The 22387-nt window shown below is 36.3% G+C and overlaps 1 long non-coding RNA gene across 2 annotated transcripts in view; it reads left to right on the top strand.

The window, feature by feature from the left end:
- The window catches only part of LOC138704646 (uncharacterized), a 1589272-nt gene that overhangs the window by 1197353 nt on the left and 369532 nt on the right, over nt 1–22387 (top strand). For both annotated transcript variants that reach the window (XR_011333384.1, XR_011333385.1), the window contains one exon: nt 19313–19369. This is a non-coding gene — a long non-coding RNA (uncharacterized lncRNA). The remainder of the gene's footprint in view (nt 1–19312; nt 19370–22387) is intronic.

Below are 22387 nucleotides of genomic sequence, written 5' to 3'. Positions count from 1 at the left end.
TCAATATTAGCGTGTGCATAAAAAAGAACATTAAGTGACAATACCTATCAGATAAGAATTCCAAAGGTTTAATCTATATTCAATATACAGTGCAACTAATATAGTGAAACAAACATAGTGAAATTTTAATAACTTGTTGCCCTATTAAATCATCATGACAACACATATCAACAATATCATGTAACCAAGATCACGACGTAACACCAACGACCAATGTGCTTTTAAATATTGATTTTAAACAAATTTAATTTTAATTTTAATAGTTAGTTTTACCATATAATAGCATATAAGTGTTTTAAGGTATTTATATATGTAATCACTGTAACACAACATGGACATAGTATATTACGCACACAAACACAGATCATTTAAGCTCACTATACATGCGTCTATTGGCTTGGTTCTTAATTAGTAACATGTATACACATCTGAAGATGGTACACTAATGTACCGAAAACGTTAATGTGACAAATCAAATAAAATGTAAAATTCACAATTGTAACATAAGATAAGCATAGATGCTCTAATTAAAACTTATTACATTTCCATAAAGTGCTTTTTTTCAAAATCGTAATATAGAAAAATTGGTTTTGCACGTACGTTTGAAACTAGCCAGCCTACCCCATTATTTGAATTGAATTTAACGGAGGGGGGCACTATGGCCCAGCACTGCGACCTGTTAAGATCTATTGCGCTGACCCTCTGGTGGCGCATTCCCAAACTCACACCGGCTGACCACACTAAGGTTCTCTGTGTACCCAGGTTTCGAGCTGGCAACCCCACTCGTCCCTAGGCCAGCACCCTCCATGCGTCGCCACCCGGCGTTCGGGGAATGCTATGGAATGATAACGAAATGGAGAAATGGTGACCGAATGATGTAGATGCCTAATTTGGGAAAAAAACAGGAGAACCCCGGGAAAACCCCCAACTGCGACCTTGTTCGCCACAAGTGTTATTATGGATTTTTTCAGTGAAAAAATTCCAGACCTGACCGGGAATCGAACCCGGTCCGCCTTCATGACAGTCTGAAGGTCTGACCATTCAGCCACTGCAGAGTCACCCTGCCCCGTTATCTTCTGGCTTAGTTTCCTCACGAGTGATGCCTTATTGGTGTCACTTGCAAGGTTGAAACCTGTCTCCGGACAGTTGGCCAACAACAATGTCTTGTCCACACCTGTAGAGTAACGGTCAGCGCGCCTGGCCGCGAAACCAGGTGGTCCGGGTTCGAATCCCGGTCGGGGCAAGTTACCTGGTTGAGGTTTTTCCCGGGGTTTTTCCTCAACCCAATACGAGCAAATGCTGGATAACTTTCGGTGCTGGACCCCGGACTCACTTCACTGGCATTATCACCTTAATTTCATTCAGACGCTAAATAACCTAGATGTTGATACAGCGTCGTAAAATAACACAATAAAAAACAATGTTTTATTCTTACAGCATTGTCTATCAAGTCCAAACAAAACGGGTACAAAGATGTCTGTATATATATATATATATATATATATATATATATATATATATATATATATATATTTATATATATTTATATATTTGTGGAAAATGTACTTCAATAAACTGTAGTACATCAAGTTATGATAATATTCGTGTAAGGAAGTTACTTTACTTATGCCATATGTATGTACAACATTGAACACATCTAATCATTATGTAGACATTATTCTATAAGTAGGTTTAGGTAAACAATAGCACAAGTAAATAATTTAAAAAAATAGATATTGCTAACAAGATGACATTTATATGTTTTGTGCGTTTCGAAACAATTTAGTTTCTGATGTTATCTTTTACGTTAATGTTTACATTATATGAACACATTCTTGCATTATGTCTATACTTAACAGACTTGCAAAATTCATTCAGCAACTTTGGTTTTCACCAGTATATTTGAAATACGAGTATTAGGAAACGTTTTGGCATAATTTAACACTACCATGGAGGTAAAGCTATCCCTGTTATAGGCCATAAGTAGTAGGAGGAATGTTAGTCCTACGTATCCCCAAAGAAATACCCCTGGTACTCAATGGAGAAAGTCATGACTCCTTGAGGCAGGCCCATTTTCAAGTGTTGTTTAAAAATGGATAGACGGACTAATCGTGGTTGTATTTATTTAAAGTTTTGTTAAGTTATTTAGATATTACAGGATGTCCCAAAAGTCACCATAAATAAGAAATGTCGGTTCAAAACAAAAATGTTACATAATATGCTCAATATAGGCAAACCCCCCCCCCCAAATCTCACAGTCCTTAATTTTTACCTCTAGAATCACTTAAGTCGCATTCGCAGGTCTACGAGAAGAAAATCTGGGACTCGCAACGACGGACATGTTGCAGCATTTGCATCGGAACTAGATGGAACGCATTCATTGACTGTGCCTGACTCTCGAAGACAGCCACATTGAGCACATTATGTGACATTTCTAATTTGAACTGGCATTCAATATGTGTGGAGACTTTTGGGACACTCTGTATATGACAAACAAATTTACTCTTAGAGCAGATATGTTTGCTTCATGGTCTGAATAAGAATTGCTATGTTCAAGATATTTTCTAAAATTTTCTCATAATCACTTAATATGCAAATCCCCTCCGGTAATAAAGTGAAAAACGATGGAACAGCATTTTAAAATAGTGGTTAGGTGGCCGTGACAGACTTGTCATTGGTTCAGACTGTAACTAAACTTACAGTTCCAAAATCACAGCTCCAATAAAGCGTCATCTGCTACCGATATGTGGCCCGTAGCAATAGTGACTGATTTGAGAAGATTAGCTTGAAGAGCAACGTAATTCGAATCTAATTAATTTTCGTCCCACTCGAAAGGTTAACGTCGGCAACTCTTTGATATTCAAGCTACAATGCAGTCGCTAGATTCTTCCAAGAATGATTCACTTAATCATTCGTAGACATTCTTGGGCGAATACATGTACCCATATACAGCTTAGAGTGTGTTTGTTTTACACCCGTCTTGCTAATTAGTTTTGTTGATATAAGACATAGCTCTGGTATATCAATTCGCAGAATAGTGTTAAACATAAACATCTGTCGCTCGTGATGAGAAGCATTTAAAATCGTCAAGAATCATCCGAACACAAAACTCACACTGTGACAAATTAGCATTTGAAATGTGGATATGGAGAAGAATGGAACGTGTGAAGTGGACAAACAGAATAAGAAATGAATCTGTGTTGGAAAGAGTGGGTGAAGAAAGAATGATCCTGAAACTGATCAGGAAGAGAAAAAGAAATTGGTTGGGTCACTGATTGAGAAGAAACTGCCTACTGAAGGATGCACTGGAAGGAATGGTGAAGAGTTCGCGGTAGAAGAAGATATCAGATGACAGACGACATTAAGATATTATATTAATCATATGAGGAAACAAAGAGGAAGACAGAATATAGGAAAGATTAGAGAAACTTGGGTTCGCAGTGAAAGACATGCCCTTACACTAAATGAATGAATCTGTCACAGCGATTTTTCAGGAGCTGTTACAGTTCGAAACTGTACCGATAGTTACCCAGCATTTGCTCATAATGGGTTGAGGGAAAATCCCGGAAAAAACCTCAACCAGGTAACTTGCCTCGACCGGGATTGGAACTCGAGGGAATTGAACCAGAGACTTTCCAGGAGCGCCACTTCTTAACAACAACGCTACCACGTGATCCATTTTACCAGGAAAAGAGGAAAAAAATTAGCAACATACGAAGTGACAGCTAGTTCGCAAAGCGACATTTAACACACGGTTTGGCAATACAGTGAAACCTCCCCTTAGGGACACCCCCAAGATACGGATACTTCTCACATACGGACAGATTTTTATGTCCCAACTCAAATAATATAGAAATAATGATATATTTAACTCTCATTTACGGACACTCTCAGACACGGACATGGACAGCTGTTTCACTGTCGTAAAGCTTGTTTTACCTCCTAACTGCGGACAGAACTTGATTTTCAAGACCTAATGTGTTAAAAAAATGGAAATTTTAGTACAGAAATTCCTTAACATGAAAGAAGACACTAAGAGTGCTATGCATAGACATTTCGCTAGCCCGTGCTACGAGCATACTAAACTAGCCCCGGCTATCGACTGATTACTTGTACAGGATTCATATCATATCATATCGCTAACACTGGTTTATGAATACGAAAAACGTTATTTCGCTGATCATTCACCGGAAGCCTGCACTAAGAATGTCTATGAATATGACCCTAAGAGTCTCGTAGGCTACCACTAGTCCAGCCGGCTACCTCTTCTTAGCTGGAAGCGGATGGATAAACAAAGTCATAAAATTTAACCTGTCTGATGGGTCCAAGGTTTCGGAGATCGTGAAATTGTATTCGACACATGATAGGGTTAGTAGGATTATTCTCTTCACTTTAATCAGTTGTTCTGTTTTGAGAGACATGGCACCTGAACGTAAAGGTTAAGTTGAAAACTGTAAATTAAAGTACCGCATAACTGTAGACCTAGAATAAAATTGCATGGCACAGTAGTGTATTTTCCTTTTTCGATCTTATCTACTGTACTTCAAAGTTGCAAAGAATTTACTTTAGCATACTGTATTTAGAATTAAACTACAGTAATATATTTCATTTAAAGCGTAAAGGGATACATATTCCATATTATAAATTTACTGTTAGATTGGGGAGCCTCCCTCCCAATAAAGGATACCTCCCAGATGCGGACAGATTTTTACGTCCCTTCGATGTCCGTAAATGAGAAGTTTCACTGTATACTTTTTGATACCATGTATCCGGAAACACGTTGCCAATTTATTGCTAGCGGGTGACATTTTTCATTAGAAATTTTATTGTATTCAGTTCATCGACGATGGATCAACGATATACTCGCTATCCCTTCGTGTTTCGCTGATTTAACAATCGATTACAAAATAATGATTTTGCGATTTCAAAATTACTCTATTTTTTTTCTGTAATTCCATACTTAAAATTTGTTCTCCATCTGTCAGCCGACCATAAATGAAGTAGAATTATTATAATCGAACCCCGAGGCCTTTCGTACAAAACTGCAACGCGAACTACGGTGTGAAACTATAAAAACATAGCCTACTTTTAGCCTGATCCGAACCCATCATCCCGTGTGCGTAAAGTCCATCCATGGGTGTTGAGATGTACGTCGAAGACAAAGACCATTTCGAGTGGCACAAGGGAGGTTTGAAGGGTGGGGAGGGGGTGAATAATAATTAAACAGTGCGTCTATCCTGGGCGTTGTGATTTCACACATAGCATTTAACAATGGAAGGGAAGCTGTAATATGTACGCAACAATGCAGCCAGGAGAGCGAACACCAGTATTACACTCTGACTGACATCAAGACTCCGCCTATATAAATCAAACGCACCAATCGCAGGATCACACGTCATGGTAAAGGTTTTTCGGGGTCGCCGAGAAAATCAATCTCGGCATCATAGAAACGCCGTCACGGCGCCAGGCGCTAACTAGCAGATGAGGGTGGCGGGGGGTGGTTTGGGGGTGCTGTCGGCGCATGCCTTTACGTGTGTTATAGTAATCCACCGCAAGGACTGGCGATCCTTTTATTTCCAGACCAGATATCGCTCTGAGCGACGGGCTGTGGTGGTTAACACTCGGCTCTTAGCCTGACTTTAACCCTGACTTACTTTTCGATGTATTCGCACTACATTTGAGGGCATTTAACGGCATTTTCTCTGTAATTCAGGTCTGTGATAACTTCGTAAATTAGTTACTTTACTACAATTATATTACTTACTTACTTATTTACTTACTTACTTACTTTTAAGGAACCCGGAGGTTCATTGCCGCCCTCACATAAGCCCGCCATTGGTCCCTATCCTGAGCAAGATCAATCCAGTCTCTATCATCATATCCCACCTCCCTTAAATCCATTTTAATATTATATTCCCATCTACGTCTCGGCCTCCCTAAAGGTCTTTTTCCCTCCGGCCTCCCAACTAACACTCTATATGCATTTCTGGATTCGCCCATACGTGCTACATGTCCTGCCCATCTCAAACGTCTCGATTAATGTTCCTAATTATGTCAGGTGAAGAATACAATGCGTGCAGTTCTGTGTTGTGTGACTTTCTCCATTCTCCTGTAACTTCATCCCTCTTAGCCCCAAATATTTTCCTAAGAATCTTATTCTCAAACACCCTTAACCTATGTTCCTCTCTCAAAGTGAGACTCCAAGTTTCACAACCATAAAGAACAACCGGTAATATAACTGTTTTATAAATTCTAACTTTCAGATTTTTTGACAGCAGACTGGATGATAAAAGCTTCTCAACCGAATAATAACAGGCATTTCCCATATTTATTCTGTGTTTAATTTCCCCCCGAGTTTCATTTATATTTGTTACTGTTGCTCCCAGGTATTTGAATTTTTCCACCTCTTCGAAGGATAAATCTCCAATTTTTATATTTCCATTTCGTACAATATTCTGGTCACGAGACATAATCATATACTTTGTCTTTTCGGGATTTACTTCCAAACCTATCGCTTTACTTGCTTCAAGTAAAATTCCCTTGTTTTCCCTAATCGTTTCTGGATTTTCTCCTAACATATTCACGTCATCCGCATAGACAAGCAGCTGATGTAACCCGTTTATATTACCTGAAGATAATGTAAATTTGATTTCTAGATGTCGAGTTTCTGAAGCAGAATTTCACGAATATTTTATTTATCTATGAGTATTTTGGCCACATTACTCCATAATACTTTATTTATACCCACATTACTGAATAACCTCACTCCGTTAAAAAGAATAATAAATAAGTTATTAAAATTACAATAAAATTATCATCCGATGGTCACTACACAAACTCTGTAGACTAAAACGGATATTAAGCAAAAAATTACAGTTACAATAATCTGCTCATTGTATCTGCACAGGCAGGGCCGGATTTAGGTATAGTGCCTCCCCTAGGCAGTGCTAAAATTTGCCGCCCCAACTCTCACAAACACTTTATGAGCAGCTATAATACAGGTCAGGCTTATTTTAAATTAGTTTTAAATGAAATGTTACAATTCAATGTTACTAAAATCAAAATACATGCTTCTTACTTGTGAATTGTAAAGAATTCCTTCTCACTTTCTTCACACAGAAAGCATTGATGATGTCATCAAGTCGATTTGACGAAACACATCAGGCTCGATGGAAAGAAACATAATATTCAGACTCATTCAGTGTTGAAACAAAATTAATTTGCGGAAGGGATGCCGTGGTTTATTTTTAAAGCATTGGTTTTGTTGTTGGTATAATTATTACGAGTATTTCTTACTTTGAAAGGAAGTAGGTCTATAAAGTAAATTGAAAAATAAACTGCAACTCTTAGCGGAATAAACATTTCACATCGAATTATATAGTGCACATGCTGGAAAGTGATTAAATAGTATTGTTGACGTTAATACAGGGTGTCTCTACATTAGACCGACAAAATTAGGGAGCAGATAAATAACCTTCGTGGAAGCTTATTTTGTTAAGGCACCCATGGGCTGCGACGCTTCGTTTCATTGCAAGAAGGCGGGAACGGATAATCACTCTTTTCAGTCCAAGAGGGTGTGTCATTCAGACCTCGGATTTTTAGGCTCAGATAGGATAGGTTGCAAAACTTTTATCTAAAAATCCCTAAATGTATGCAACACGAAAGACTCTCGAGCTATGATATTGCTTAAAACTAGGTGCATTAAAGAACGTATGTTTCAGCCTACGCTAAACGAGCCTAAAAATCCGATGTCTAGACTACTACTATAACTCGGTTTGTTTACGTCCGGAGCCCGTTATCATTTGGTATCGATTACAGCACGTTTGTTTACTTCCATTGGTACGACCTCTTGTTATCCGTGTTATTCGTCTACGTAGTTTAGTACTTATACTGCACTCATTCTGTTGTAATGTTCAGTACAGTTTAATGCGTCGTTGGTTTCCTTTTTCTGTACGCATTTTTCTTTGTTTGGATTACAGAATCATGTGACACAGAATCGCTTGTTATTTGCACATACCTACTTACTTTATCCCGACCTGTAATTCCTTCTTGCACTGAAACGTAGCGTCGCAGCCCATGGGTTCCTTAACAAAATATGCTTCCACGAAGGTTATCTATCTGCTCCCTAATTTTGTCTGTCTAATTTAGAGAAACCCTGTATATTATATTGGAAATATATAACTGAGAGTGTCCACACCTGTGGAGTAACGGTCAGCGCGTCTGGCCGCGAAACCAGGTGGCCCGGGTTCGAATCCCGGTCGGGGCAAGATACCTGGTTGAGGTTTTTTCCGGGGTTATCCCTCAACCCAATACGAGCAAATGCTGGGTGCTGGACCCCGGACTCATTTCACCGGCATTATCACCTTCACTTCATTCAGACGCTAAATAACCTAGATGTTGATACAGCGTCGTAAAATAACCCAATAAAATAAATAAATATAACTGAGAGTTGTAGTTACTATTCATAGCGATAAATAATAAACACACTTTCAATTAAATTTTCAACAATGCATTCTTGTTTATACTAACAGTTAAATATAAGTAGTTTCGTAGTAAAATAACGTGATACCGTAATACCGGTATTACAATGTAATTATACAGCTGCACACTTTTCTTTTACTCTCGCCGCGGCCGCGACAATGTAATAACAAAACAATATCTGACTTCCACAAGGTGTTCAAGAACAAACTTAAGAAAAGATTTATCAACAATTGTTTTAAAAAGAAATTTCACTGTTAAATAAAAATGAAAAAAAAAAGGAAGAGAGACAGAGAAAATGCCCCCCCCCCTTAGAAATTGCCGCAACCTAGGTTGCCTAGGCCTAACCCCGCCGGTAGTGTGCTGCACAGCCTCCGTAGATTAAAAAGATCGTTTGTATTTATGGTGGTAGTGGTGATGATAATAGTGATGTTGATTCTGGTGATCATAACAGATATCAAATTAATTAACGTTCAAAGGCTCAAAGGAGAACGTTTTCCGCTACAAATTCAGAGGACCTGAGCTCTATTTTGGTGGGAAATTGGAGGTTTATTTTAGAAAGAAACGATCATACGACCCTTGTCTTCAGCCATTCCAGATGCCACGGATGTTGTTACATTTTTACTATTTTCAAACTCTTTATGTTGAAAATGAAATGACTTTTGTCAACTTTTTATTATTAGAATGAATTTAGAAGATAAGTATCATTTTACAGAAAATATGTTGTTTGAATAAAGTTTATTATTATTGCAGAAAATAAAGAAAATGTTCCGTCACGGATGTTACAAGATTTTTGTGAACTCTCTTTACGCCTTATTAACAAAAAGTGTAAAACTCACGTCTCTGCCTCAAGCAAAAAGAGATTCATTCTCATAGTGTCCATGTGAAAGCTATGCAAATCTCATGGCATCCAGTTAGTTCACAAAAACATAATCGGTAAATATTTTAAAGCTGTATCTTCTATGTTACGGATTTTACATTTTGTCACGGATGTTACAGATGAGTTAATGTCATTTCATTTTTCCAGTTCGAAACAACTGCCACATCTCTAAGTCAAAATATTCACTTGAACTGTAAGATTGCTAATTGTTATTAATCCAGTACTTAAAATAAATGACAAAAAAGAATGTAGTACAGAGTAAAAAGTTCCTTGATCCTGGAGCTCTGGAATTAACAGTGAAGACTCTCAAAATATTTCTTCAACAATAGCTCCTTGAAAAACATACATTAACAGCCGATCTCTCTATGAGTAAGTGCTGCAAACTTTAGGGAAACAAAAAGTACCCATTACCTAGCCAAGACCACTTTGATTCAATGCCCATAAAACTTGTAAAATATTTTCCTTTTGAAAATAAAATATTAGAATATTTAAATTTAGAGCTTTATACAGGGTGTTTCCGAGGTGGTGTTACAAACTTTCAGAGATGATGGAGAAGGGCACATGTATCAATTTGAGATCAGGAACCATGGTCCGGAAATGACTGAGTCGAAAGTTATAAGCAAAAATAGTTGTGTGGAAATGGAATTGTAATTTGTCACCACGTGCCCTCCTTCCCTTAACATTTGGAACAGTCGTGGAAAGATGGTATGGGCCGGATGTCTCCTACGTGGGTACTTGCCCGATACAATCTGTGAGCTTGTCTACTGTTCCCATTGGCTCATCCGTATTCGAAAATCAGTTCTGCATATTCCGCTCTCGTGTACTCCTCCATTTCACTAGGACTGATCGACTGGACATTGCAACTTGTACACATACACTGCTGTCTACAGACGTGCATATCAGGACCGACCATGTCCGTTACACATTACGCTATCTGCATTGCTTTAGTGTAGTTTCCTGTCCCCATCCCTCAGACAACGCACTGAATGGAATACTGTAAGTAGACAACGTAAACAACGTCAGATGAATACAGTATGTGTAAGATGTACAGATGTGACTTTGTAATTAATTCAACAGTTAGCATAAATGCACGTCAAAAAATGACTTTCATACTCCATCAGCAAGTCTATCGTGCTATCTAAAAGGAGTGCGTTATATGGCAGTAAAACTTTTTAATAGCCTTCCTATCGATATAAAAAATGAAACTCAAAACATAAGATTATTTAGGGCCAAATTAAAGAAGTACCTAATTTCTCACGCCTTCTATTCTGTAGGTGAATTCATGACATTCAATAACGCTTCATGAAATTGATACCAAAAGCATGCGTTGTACTAGTAGACTATATTGTAAATCTCATCTGTATATATTTCATCTAGACTGTGACTATAAATTAAGACTTTATAATAGTATTAAGTTTTTTGACTTGTTCCATATTCTAGCTGTGAAGCAATGTATGAATACCATGGAATGTTAATAAATACAGTACAATACAATACAATACAATACAATACACTAAATAGGCCTACACATAAATAAGGTGTACAGAGGAATAAAATTATTTCATTTTCACATAACTATTTTTGCTTGTAACTTTCGACTCGGTCATTTCCGGACCAGGGTTCCTATCTCAAATTGATACGTGAGCCCTTCGCCATCATCCCTGAAAGTTTGTAACACCACCTCGGAAACACCCTGTATATGTCTTACACTAATAATAAACATATATTTCTGAAGAAGACTTTTTCATTGGGATTCCCAGTTTGCATGGAATGGCTGTCTTGCGTTCTTTCTGTATTTTCTGTTGAACTTTGTTGTTGTATCACGCTGAAAACATAATCGGAGTGAGAATGTCTAGCGTTGGTTTTCAGATCTCCGCAAGAATAAAGATATGAAACACCCAATTTTATAATTCGTCAGATTCTGAGTAAAATCTGTTTTCATGGGTAATACCTGTTATATCGCTAAATGTGGAACAATTTAAGCTCCAATACGTGAAATATTCTTCACTGGGTTGGGTTGTGAGCGGGGTTGCGTGCTGTAAGATAGGACAGACTGTTGTTGGCGTGGGGACGGGGGGCGGGAATCGGTTCACCCCACTGTCATTTAAATCCCGTGGATAGGATGCAGATCACATCTCAGTATTCTGCATACAATGGACAAATGTGAAACACAAGTAATGTTTAATGTATTCAAATGAATTGTCTTCAATTCTAACACATAACTTCGGACCTGGGAACAAAAGTTCGTATGTATTTACCTACACATTACGCTCGTATGACGTCACGCGTACCACTTTAATATCATATGCCAGGGATATACAATTTTGTTTCTTGTAATAGGGTTTAAGTGTCATCCTTGAGCTCCATACAAGATGAGGACATTACCAAATGAAATATGCGGTTTATATAGCCTGGTTTCTGACTATAGATCCACTACATGGGGAGTTTTTTTTTTATTTTTCAAAGTTTGACATGTCCATTTTCAGAAAATGCTACAAATATGTCTCTGTAATAAATGAAGATTTTTCTTTGGTGAAAATTTATATCAATCGATTTTAAAAAAAAGTAATAATCTTTAATATTTCACCACAGAAAATATTGTTTATTGCAGATAGGCCTGCGTAAGTTTTTGGCATCTCATGTGTATTTTCATATATTCGACATGTCAGGTTCTGAAAAAAAAAAAAAAAAAAAGAACTCGTCATGTGTACCTGGTGTTTTCCTATAATTCATGAGTTATAATAATTATACAGCATGATTCACGAGGAACATATTTCCAACGACATTTTGAGCAAAAAATGTCACATAAACATGGGTCCTATTCTCAATATTTTCTAAGTTGCACTAATTTGAAGTTGTATGTAAAATACTTCTTTTTTTCTTTAGTTTTAAGGATAAAATAATATTACGAATGGAGAATGAACTGTTCAGAAGTATAATTTCTTTAATTGGCTTACATAATTACAAATGGCTTTTAAGGAAACCGGACATTCATTGCCGCCCTCACATAAGCCCGCCAACGATCCCTATCCTGTGCAAGATTATTTCAGTCTCTATCATCATATCCCACCTCCCTCAAATCCATTTTAATATTATCCTCCCATCTACATCTCGGCCTCTCCAAAGGTCTTTTTCCCTCCGGCCTCCCAACTAACATTCTAGCTATATGCATTTCTGGATTCGTCCATACGTGCTACATGCCCTGCCCATCTCAAACGTCTGGATTTAATGTTTCTAATTATGTCAGGTGAAGAATACATTGCGTGTAGTTCTGCGTTGTGTAACTTTTTCCATTCTCCTGTAACTTCATCCCTCTTAGCCCCAAATATTTTCCTAAGAACCTTATTCTCAAACACCATTAATATCTGTTCCTCTCTCAAAGTGAGAGTCCAAGTTTCACAACCACAAAGAACAACCGGTAATATAACTGTTTTATAAATTCTAACTTTAAAATTTTTTAACAGAAGACTGGATGATAAAAGTTTCTCAACCGAATAATATCAAGCTTTTCCATATTTATTGTGGGTTTAATTTCCTCCCGAATGTCATTTATATTTGTTATTGTTTCCCCAAGATATTTGAATTTTTCCATTCTTCAAAGGATAAATGTCCAATTTTTATATTTCCATTTCGTACAATATTCTGGTTAAGAGACATAATCATATACTTAGCCTCTTTAATTTGGTATTTTTGTGAACTCCATAGCTGCTTCGTACAGAATATTTTTTTTCGATTTTTAAATAAAAAAATTACATTATTCTTACGCTCTTAACACAACAATTGGTACAAATCACGCCACACTCTTGTAAACTCTTCAAGACTGTACATTAGAATACAAAACTAAATTGTAAAGGAACATGTCGCTAGAAGTGGTATGATTTGTAACAAAGTTCTTAAGAATAATGTAATTTTTAGTTAAAACTTGAAAAAAAAAAAATCTGTATAAAGGAACTAAGAAATTAGCAACATATTTTTAGCTCCAGAATACTGTTGAATTAAAGAAATGATATTTCTGAATAGTTAATTCTGTATTTGCAATATTCTTTTATCCTTAAAACTAATGGAAAAAGGTATTTTATAAACAACTTCAAATTAGCCTAGTTTAACTCTGAAAATATTGAGAATAGGACACATGTTTATTTCACATTTTTTGCTCAAAATGTCTTCGAAAATAAGGTCAATAAGATGCGGTAACTCCTCGTGAATCACCCTGTATATGCTACGGGCAGATTTTAACCGTATTACGAACATAGAAATATGTACCATGATCTAAGTTTAGCCTACAGGCTATTTATAAATTTACAAAGGAAATACGAAAATTAGTGGTAACACTGCTCGTGGTGGTGTACATGCAGAAGGAATGTGTTGGACTCATAAAAGACTTATTTATTTGTCACACATATACCCATTACTTTTTTTTTCATTTTTGTATTGTTAACTTTGTTTTCTTTTTCAAATTGCAGTGTTTTGTAGACCTAGTAACAAATTATTTGTTGGAATATTTTTTTGAAACCAAGAACCATTATTTTCAATCCAAACTTCATTAATCATCAATAAATGTTTTTCTTTCCAAAATAATGCACTTTCTTTCTTCTGACCATATTACCTTCATATGAGCATATTACGTGCACAATGTAAGATTTTTCAAAATGTAAAAAACAAAACACTCTGGTCTAAAGAAAAGTATTTGATTATTTTTCTATGTATACATAAAGAATCAAAGTTCATGCAAATACAACAATTTTTTATTTAGTAAATACCACAGTCATGAAAAAAACTAGGTGGCCATATTACCTTCAGGTATCTTACATGAGATAAAAAAAAGAACACATATGCAGAAACTTGAAAATAATATTGACTATTACACTTTTACTACGTCACACTACTTTTGGCCAATAAAACAATACGAAAGGACGTCTTTCAACAAATCATGGCTGCTTATCGCACAATTTTATCGCGTCCCTAGCATTTGTTTAATTTTATCGCGTCCCTAGCATTTGTTTATTTTTGCCACTACCCTAGCATTTGTTTCTTTGTTTGCCAACATTTCAAACTGCGCTGGTCTCGACGCCAAAAAACAGAAAATTACAAACCACTCCAGTCGTTGCACAGCAGTTTCAAATATGACTCGCACTGGCATTCAAGAACAAGAATTAATAAAGATCACGGGTCATAGCTATGCATCTTCCCTGAAACCCTATTTACAAATAAATGTAGAGCACCATTCGGAAATCCTGAATAATTTGAGGGATACACCATGTACATCAACGAGTTCACTTCTTTTACGCACACATCCAATATAACATCAACTGAACCACCAACCACTAAAACATTCAAATTTGAAAATTGTACTTTGAATAATTATTTCTTTTAAAATTATTCATGTTTATTTTTTATTTCATCATCGTTAATTAAAACGTTTCTTGTTTATTTCATCATCCCTAATTAAAACTTTTCTAACACTCGTTTATATTATTTAGGCTATGTTTGTTATAGCTTCTGTTATATGATATTATGGATAGTCACGTATCAGAGATTGTTTAATACTAAGATTTATTGAAAATCATCTGTCAAGTGACGTTGATTACTGGGATCCGGATGATTGAAGTGGAATGCTAATGTTTTAATAAAAATGAAACTGAATCAACAAAGCCTTCTTGACTAGTAACCGTCCGCAGAGTTCAATGAAGATTCCATAGTTGCACAACTGATAAGAAGAAAACAGTTAATCATAACTCACTACTGCCATCTAGCGTAATGTTGAGATGATACAATAATACGTTTGAAGACAGTTTTATTTTCGTAAGTCAATTAATATTTTATTGTATTGGAGTACTTTGTTACTTCTAATCTTTATATACTTTCTTCTAATCGTGTAATAGTCAATTAAATCCCACTCGAGTTTTGATTTTCTCTAGATAAATCAAACCCTATAGTGAGATTACTGATGAAAAATTATCAGTGAGATAAACCTAGCAGAAGTGTTAACAAGAGAATTAAATAATTTAGGACGAAAACTTGAACTGTGTTTGTCAAATCATTGGACGTGTGTTAAGTAGATATAAAGTAACGATTCCACACCTGTGGAGTAGCGGTTAGCGCGTCTGGCCGCGAAACCTGGTGATCCGGGTTCGATTCCCGATTGGGGCAAGTTACCTGGTTGAGGTTTTTTCCGGGGTTTTCCCTCAACCAAAATATAAGCAAATGCCGGGTAACTTTAGGTACTGGACCCCAGACTCATTTCACCGGCATTATCACCTTCATCTCATTCAGACGCTAAATGACCTCAGATGTTGATAAAGCGTCGTAAAATAACCTACTAAAATAAAGAAAATAAACTAACGAGAATAACATTCTATGATGTATCGATAAATCCTGTTATCGTTCGATATCTATCGAGTACAGAATATGGAATGTACATTTCTTTCCATTCCAATAATCCATATCGAGTGTTTATCGTTAATCAAGGTATAATCCCGCGCCGGGTTTGGAAGTAAGGCCTGATTAATTCACGCGCCTCATAAAAGAGAACAGCAGTCACTTGTTGAGCCGTTCGGGCGAGAGCCCGCCGTAACATTAAGCGGGTGTAATCCGCCACACCACTTGGCTGCCTTTACTGTTGTCGCAGAAATAAAATATTTAGCTTTGACTATAAAATTCAATCAGTCTCAGGAAATTGAAATGGAATTCTATCGGCGAGAGAGAAGCAGCCTGCCTAACGAGGCTGGCGCGAGTGGTTCTTTCTCGGACATCGACGAGTGGGGACCAGATAAATGGACGGCAGACAGCAGACGGCCGTGTACGACACTGTTTCTTTATGCGTAAGGGTAAGTGAAGATATTAAGTTAACGCCATCAATTCAAAAAATTGGTTACAACTGACCTGAAATACGGACAATAATATTGATCTTTTAAGGTGTTGATCGTTTGTATATGTAATGAACGTTTCAGAAATTACAATTGTGACAAGGTTTTACAACAATGCAAGTAAATAAAAGTATTGTGACTTTTTTAGAACAATGATGTAACTTTTATTCACAACAATAATGACTTTCTATAACTGAATTTAGAACACTCCCGTCAACAATGGATATTTCACTCCACACATCAACACAGTATTCGTTATTGCACTCCACAGACGACAATGACAATTCAATTGGATTATAGAGAACAACAATGTACTGCTAATCTCAACTAATGTTCACAAAGCACTATTTACAACACAAAACTGTCAGTTCTCAGTTCACAGTTCGTTTGCCTTAGCTAGTTCTTCTAGCTCATTCACTCAAGTTCACCGTATATCGAACCCAAGACTTGCAGAGACAGTCCACTGAACTTCGAACTCAAAACTTCTGGAGACAATCCACTGCACTCGAACTCAAGACTTCCAACCGCGTTTCTTCCGCCTGGACGCTGCTCAAGTTCACTCGCGTGTCGAACCCTAGACTCCTGGGCGCAGCTGAACTCGCTGTCAATACCAACAACTACTGACTGGCTCCTTCTTCGCGTCTCCTTCTTATCACCAAACCATAGTTTCCAGAAACTACGATGCTAGAAATTTCTACGTCTACATACTTCTGTTCTCGCTGCTTCTTCCTGGACGATTCTGTTCGGGAGGTTTCGTCCCCCCCCCCTTCACCTCGCACAGCGAAACACCTACAGTTTTGCGTCCCCTTTGCTTCGTACCACACCGCAAATGCCCATGCACCAGATGCGCGCGCAACCTCCCTGGCCGCGCTGCTCGTCTCTCGCGCTCCCCGCCCTCTGTGGGACGCACGATCGACTCCCGGCTGTCACAGTATGATGCATACTGGCGCTATTACCTGCAGTGAAGGTAATAAGGACACTTATTTTTTAGAACAAAGAAACATATTCATAAGCAAAAGTGACATGTAAGATTATGTTATAGAATTAAACAACTATATGGCCCGAAGATTTTACGGAGACAGAGTTGATTCCAGTATCGAAGAAAAATATTGCCAAGAAATGTAAGGAGTTCAGGACTATCAGTCTAATATCGCACTCGGTGAAGATTCTCTTGCGAATACTGAATCGACGTTTATATTCTAAGATGGGAGAACAATTGGAAGAAGAACAGTTTGGCTTCAGGAAGGAAAAAGATACGAGAGATGCAATTGGACTGCTACGGACAATCGACGAAAGATACCTAGAGAAGAATAAAGTAGTGTATGTAATATTTGTGGACCTAGAAAAGGCTTTGACAGAGTGGATTAGAATAAACTGATGGGAATCCTAAAGAAAATTGGTGTGGATTGGAAAGAGAGAAGACAGTTCAGTAATCTTTATATGAAACAACGAGTAAAAGTCAGGATAGGAGAAGAAATGTCAGAAAGTGAAATTGGAACAGGAGTACGTCAAGAATGTCCTTTATCACTTACCCTGTTCAACATCTACTTGAAGGATTTAGTAAAGAACTGTTTTCAGAACAAGGGAGGAGTGATAGAAGGACGAAGAAGAATAAAATGCTTAAGATTTGCTGATGATATGACGTTGTTAGGTGAAGAGGAGATGATACTAAGAATATGCTACTGGAGCTAAATGACAGCTGTGAGCAGTATGGGATGAAGATAAATGCAAATAAGACGAAGAGCATGGTCATAGGAAGAAAAAAATACAGAAGATAAACTTGCGAATCCTAAATGAGGCAGTAGAGCAAGTGGACAGCTTCAAATACTTGGGGTGTACTATAAGCAGTAACATGAGCTGCTGCAAGGAAGTCAAAAGGAGGATAGCAATAACCAAGGAAGCTTTTAATAAAAAAGGAGCATTTTCTGGGGATCTCTGGAAAAAGAACTAAGGAAGAGACTAGTGAAGTGCTTTGTATGGAGTGTGACATTGTATGAGGCAGAAACATGGACATTACGACGAAGTGAAGAGAAACGAATAGAAGCATTTTAGTTGTGGATATGGAGAAGAATGAAACTTGTGAAGTGGACAGAGAGAATAAAAAATTAAGCTGTGTTGGAAAGAGTAGGTGAAGAAAGAACGTTGCTGCAAAGATCAGGAAGAGGAAAAGGAATTGAGTTGGTCATGGCTGAGAAGAAACTGCCTACTGAAGGATGCACTGGAAGGAATGGAGAACGGGAGAAGAGTTCGCAGTAGAATGAATGTATCAGATCATTGACGACATTAAGATATATGAATCATATGAGAAAACGAAGAGGAAGGCAGAAAATAGGTAAGATTGGAGAAAGCTGGCGAAAAATAACAGTAAATTCTCTAATTATTTTACATTTGCAATACTTTTCTATATATGAAAAATACATTAGGTTACATGTATGTCTTTGTAAGCTACAGTGATGTCATTTTAAAGCTCTCGTGTACAGGGTTTTTAAATTACACTAAATTACTATTGCAGTTTTCCGTAACTTTGAATTTTTTTTGCCTTATTCCACAGAAAAAGGTACATATCTTCGGAAATACTAATGCTACGTACGTAATATTTGATGGACACTTTTTTAGGCTAAATTATAAAACTTTTCTTTGGATCAGAAATTTATAATTTTGTTGCACTTGAAAATATGTATCTACATTTATATAAAAGCTGGTGGCCTACCTGTAAAATTTATTCTTAAGATGTAATTGTTTATCTAAACATTTTGCAAGCCAATATCAAATTGTGTTACAGACATTTTTAAATAATGTGCTTTTAGGAGTAATGTAATAAAATTTTGAATTTTATTTTTAAAAATAGCTGAGGTATATCCATTTCAATGATTTACTGTATTCTATTTGTTTTTTGTTTTTTTTTTTCAAAATTTGGGCAACAATTTTTTAAAATTAATTTCGAATTTAAGTCATTGCAGCAATGATAGTTTAACCATCCTCTACACTAAACTGAATTTGTATCACACACTGTTCAAGCTTCAAGCATCGTCATTTGCTTACTAAATGATTGTTTGGTTAGAATTCAAGTCTATTACATTTATTTCAGACGCAGAACGAGTCTCCTGATAGCTGCTTCACTGATGACTTGTGGTTCGTCTTGAGGGTGAGTAATCCAAATGTGTCCAAATTTTCAGTAATTTCAACATCGTGAAAATAAATCCAATTTACACATATTCTAGAGCATAATCCTTCCTATGTTTTCTTATGCATCTGAGACTTGGAATTTAGTAAGACGTGGAGAATATAAATTGAAATTTTAAAAATAATTGCCATGCTTAATTTTCGTTATAAAATACAGTATTTATATTATGGATATTTAAGATAACATTATGGAGACTTTCACGTTATTTATGTAGACCTATATGTCATACAGATTTAGGACCTTGTATTATAGGCCTATTGGATATTTGTCTAATAATCGTCATTTTAGCAAGCTCTAAGGATATACAGGTTCTACAAGAAGTTTAAGGACACCCCTTCGGAAGAGATGTTGCACTTCTGTCCTTATATGTATGTGAAATTCCTGATGTTTATAAAGGGACCAAATGCCTGTGAAAAATGAAGTTTTTTTACTTCAAACCCAATCTCTCCATCTTTCAAGCTGGTGATCAGGGTAGATGAGGGTAATTGTGAACAGGGAGTAATTGTAAACAAACGCTGTGAGAAATACAAAACTGTCAATATAAAAAATTTTAATTCGGGGGAATGTTTAAATTAACATGTTGGCTAACCTACAAAGCAGTTTGGCGCCAAATAGGAGTAACTGTTTAGTTGTGAACGAATGCTTTGTAAGAGTCTACAAAAAAAGTTGAGAAAGAATTTTGCTTCACCTTCATTTTTGGCATTGTAAGTAAACGTACAGTGATATTTTTTTTAAGAATATGTTGGTTTTTTGAGTAATGTATAGTAGTTAACATTTTGAGATCTCCCATAACCTCAGTTCATTAAATTTGACGTGTTTACATTTGCCGCATAGTTTTAATTCCTTGGGGATAATTGTAAACATGTTTTACTATGGTTACATTTCGTACATTTCAGTGATCAAAATGCCAAGATATTATATTAGAAAGAAACCCCCACCCAACTACACTGTAGAGGATTTAGAGAGGGTTGTCACAGATGTGAAAAATGGTAACTACAGTTATCGTGAAGCTCAGGAGAGATACTGAGTTCCTATATCCGTCATATATCATAGGTTAAAGGGACGAAATGTACCAGTGACCAAAATTGGAGTTGGAAGAGGTACAGCTCTTTCTTCTGAAACAGAACAAAAAATGTTCAGTGTCTGATAGCCCGTGCAAAAATTGGTGGTTACAATTACCCCTCTCAAAGGAGTAAATATAACAGGTGGGGTAAATGTAAACTAGCAATTAAAAGATGAAAAAGTCAACCTTATTATTTTAAACCCATTTTCAGATCTAAAAATAACACAAGAAAGTTCTAAAAGAAAGATCTAAAAATAACACAAAGTTTCTTTGTCATGCTTACCGTTACTGAGGGTTGTGTAATGTTGAAACATATTCGAAATCAGTGAAAAGTGTTTACAAATACCCTGGTCTACCCTATATAACAATTTTTCTGTTTTGAAAACTTACTGAAAAACTGCATTTTTTGTGAGAAAAAAATAATTACTCCAGAATGAATGTATTTAGATCAACGAATTTTGGCATAGAGTTAGAAATATCTGAAAGGCATTTAAATCCTGATTTATTTATTTATTTATTTTCTTTAGGAGAAATTGTAATTTTCTAAAATTCTCTTGAGTTTCAAATTCACAGCAAATTGACTGGGGAACGCCACTGCCATTTACATCATAACATTAGCAGTTGTTAATACTGGTCAATCAGCTTATTCCCTCCATTTAGTAAACAATATTGTGGACTCTGGTACAAATGTGGAAAAGGTTGGATTTCTTGCTTGAAAAAATAAAAGCGAAAATGGGTCGAAATTTAGGAATGTGGACTTTTTTTTAAGGCATTTGGTCTCTTTATAAACATCAGAAGATTTCACAAAAGTATAAGGACAGGAGTGCAACATCTCTGTCAAAGATTGTCCTTAAACTTCTGGTAGAACCTGTAACTACGTATTTTCTTCAAACCGTTAAGAATCTATATCAGAACTGCTGCCATGAACAGTTTGTTCATAAAAAAACATTTTATGAAAGTTTAACTAGTAACATGTATTGCCGTTCTTACACCATTCCATCTTATTTCAAATTAGGCAGATAATTGCTAGAAATGTAGAAATTATCCAAGTCCCTCTTTCTGTCAAGTAAGGCCTGCCTTCGCTGTGCTTACTAACAAGGCGTTTTTGCCCTCGTTTATGCATTCGTCTAGCACATAAAATTCAAGCATAGAACACAATGTGGGAATTTAACAAGCCGTTAGCTGTCAGACATGCAGCACGCTTGTTTTAATTAACCTAATTCAATTAAAGACAAGTTGCAAGCGAATAAAATGCGACTTTCTACGTAATTTATGAGCCGAGTGTATTGACTGCGGTGTATGTGCTGAAGGGGAGGAGAGCATTTCCGCCTTGTTAGTTTCTTCAGTGTTCGTAATATTTATGTAACATTGCGCGAGGGAGACATCTGAAGATCGGCAAGAAACAGCCTATATTATATTACAATTTGACGTACCCTTCAACGAAGATATATCAAGGTCACTCATTCAGTTGCTTCTCTTCTCTGGTTAATACATTCGTTCATTGCTTACCAGTCTTCTTTACTAAGCCGATCATTCATTACAACATGAGCTCATCCACAAAATTTATTATTGACTTATTCTTTCCGCTGTTCATTCAATTCATTATATTGTACATTAATTTTATAATCGATTAATTCTGTCAGTCGTTAAATTATTCACTCGACATATTCTCTATTAAACCTACTGCTACTAAGGTTTTTTTTACAACTTACTACTATTAAGGGGTGTTATACAATTATCCCGATCAAAATCATATACCAAACTTTGTAATATTTGTAAAAACAATTTAAAAATTATGGTAGGAGTGGTATACAACCTTCCAAAGGATTCAAAATATCATGATAATGAGATTTTCTTAAATTTAAGTCAAGAAATAGAATCATTATCATTAAATGAAGGAAACACAAAGTTTTTAA

The sequence above is a fragment of the Periplaneta americana genome, chromosome 8 (genome assembly GCF_040183065.1).
Source record: "Periplaneta americana isolate PAMFEO1 chromosome 8, P.americana_PAMFEO1_priV1, whole genome shotgun sequence".
NCBI lineage: Eukaryota > Metazoa > Arthropoda > Insecta > Blattodea > Blattidae > Periplaneta > Periplaneta americana.
Note: the sequence above shows the minus strand (reverse complement) of the source record. Positions and strands in the feature narration are given on the sequence as shown.